Source organism: Scomber japonicus, chromosome 22, assembly GCF_027409825.1.
Source record: "Scomber japonicus isolate fScoJap1 chromosome 22, fScoJap1.pri, whole genome shotgun sequence".
NCBI lineage: Eukaryota > Metazoa > Chordata > Actinopteri > Scombriformes > Scombridae > Scomber > Scomber japonicus.
Genome location: NC_070599.1, coordinates 26,210,108 through 26,212,607, shown reverse-complemented (window position 1 = coordinate 26,212,607; position 2,500 = coordinate 26,210,108). Strand labels below are relative to the sequence as shown.

At 50.0% G+C, this 2,500-nt stretch overlaps 1 protein-coding gene across 1 annotated transcript in view; it reads right to left on the bottom strand.

Annotated features, from left to right (window-relative positions):
- lratb.1 (lecithin retinol acyltransferase b, tandem duplicate 1) overlaps positions 1-2,500 on the bottom strand; it is a 37,803-nt gene that overhangs the window by 26,687 nt on the left and 8,616 nt on the right. The window lies entirely within an intron of this gene.

Here is a 2,500-nt window from a genome sequence, read left to right as displayed (position 1 = left end):
GGTGCATGCTGGGAAAAATAAAAACACGGATTCTACTTATATGGGCATGAGGCGGAGCCATGGGCGGAACAGGGAGGTTGCTATGGTTACGAGGGCTGGATCTCGAGGACATTGGTCAATCAACCTGTCAATCAGGACGTAGCCACGCCCTAATGCATACCCTGCTTTATCATCACATATAAAATCAGGGAGGCCAAAATGTCCCAAATGAACATCATACTGCATTGAAGAAGGCTTTAAACTAGCGATTGAGACCATAAACACATTTTGAAAACGTTTACTGAGGTTAGAAATCAAGTGAGAAGTTGGTGAATTCTCCATTGACTTGTATAGAGACGGTCGCCCCCTGGTGGCCTTTTGATAGAATGCAGCTCTAAGTTACTTCCTGGTTGGCCTCATTTCAGAGGACCAGAACTCCCCGCCTGGTTGTATTATATTAAAAGAGGCTGTGAAATAATTAAATATAGTTATTATAGCATTGATAAAACAACTAATTTAATGATGGCTTAAGCCATTTACCCAGTACTTTACATCGATATGGGAATTTTTTAACTTCCTAATAATCGGTTTAATCCGATGAAATCACAAGAAAAACAACTTTGCAGACGAAGAGATTTGTGCTTTTATTTTGCTTTAACCCTCCTGTTGTCCTCGAGTCAAGGAAGGAAGGGAGGAGGGAGGAAGAAGGAAGGGAGGGAGGGAGGAAGGAAGGATGGAAGGGAGGAGGGACGGAGGAAAGGAAGGAAGGATGGAAGGGAGGGAGGAAGGAAGGATGGAAGGGAGGAGGGACGGAGGAAAGGAAGGAAGGATGGAAGGGAGGGAGGAAGGAAGGATGGAAGGGAGGAGGGATGGAGGAAGGAAGGAAGTATGGAACGCAGGGAGGGAGGAAGGAAGGACAGGAAGGAGGAAAGAAGGAGGAAGGAAGGGAGGAAAGGAAAGAAGGAAGGGAGGAAAAGAAGAAGGAAGGAAGGACATGAAAGAAGGAAGGAAGGAAGGAAGGAGGAAGGGAGGAAAGAAGGAAGGAAAGGAGGGAAGGAGGAAGGAAGGAAGGAAGGAAAGGAGGGAGGAAGAAGGAAGGAAGGAGGAAGGGAGGAAGGAAGGAAGGAAAGGAGTAAGGAGGGAGGGACTAAAAGAGGAAGGAAGTAAGGAGAGAAGGAAGGGAGGAAGGAAGGAAGGAAGGAAGGAGAGGAGGAAGGAAGGAAGGAAGGAGAGGAGGGAGGGAGGAAGGGAGGAAGGAAGGAAGGAGAGGAGGGAGGAAAGAAGGAAAGGAGTAAGGAGGAAGGGAGGAAGGAAGGGAACATTTCTTTCTCTCACACTCTCAGATATACGTTGGCTGAGAGAACTGGGTCACGGTCGGCGGTTCTGCTGAGTGTCGAAACTCTCAGGAATTTAAAGTGTATACATAAAATATATCATCTGGCAGCGGAGAGAAAAAAAAAACAACTTTCTCCTCGAATCAATTAATTAAAAAAAAAAAACCCCGACGTGAACGAAGAGGAGAGGAGGGGAGAGGAGGAGAGGAGGAGAGAAGTCGTTATCGGTGGAGGAGAGTTCGGAGAAGGTTCAACGCCGGAGTTTGATGGATTCATGTTTAGCTTCAAAAACACACAACACAATCAAAAGTGAATCATTAATGGAAGAGGAGGAGGAGGAGGAGGAGGAGGATGAGGAAGAGAGAGAGGATGAGGAGGACGAGGAAGAGAGAGAGGAGGAAGAGAGAGAGGATGAGGAGGTGGGGGAGTGGGGAGGGGGAAGAGGAAGAGGAGGACAGTAAGGAGAGGAGGAGGAGGAGGACAGTAAGCAGAGGAGGAAGAGGAAGAGGACAGTAAGCAGAGGAGGAAGAGGAGGAAGAGGAGGAGAGAAGGAGAGGAGGAAGAGGAGGAGAGGAGGAAGAGGAGGAAGAGGAGCAAGAGGAGGAGGAGGTTGAGGAAGAGGATGAAGAGGAGAGGAGGCAGAAGAGGAGGAGGAGAAAGTGGAGGAGAGGAGGAGGAGGAAAGTAAGGAGAGAAGGAGGAGGAAGAGGAGGGTGAGGAGGAGGAGGAAAGGAGGAAGACAGTAAGGAGAGGAGTTGAGCTGGAGGGGGGTAAGGAGGAGGAGGAAGAGAAGGAGAAGGATGACGAGGCGGAGGATGAGGAGGAAGAGGAGGTGGGGGGGTGAGAAGGTGGAGTAGGAGGAGGGGGAGGTGACAGTGAGGAGGAAGAAGAGGAGGAGGGTGAGGAGGATGAAGAGGAGGGTGAGGAGGAAGAGGATGAGGTGGACAGTAAGGAGAGGAGTAGAGGAGAGGAGGATTAGGAGGAGGAGGAAAAGGAGGAGAGGAAGAGGAGGAGGAGACGGAGAGGAGGAGGAAGAGGAGGGTGAGGAGGAGGAGGAGAGGATGAAGAGTATGAGGAGGAGGTGGACAGTAAGGAGAGGAGTAGAGGAGAGGAGGAAGAGGAGAGGGGAGGAGAAGGAGGTGGACAGTAAGGAGAGGAGGAGAGGACACTAAGGGGAGGAGGAGGAGG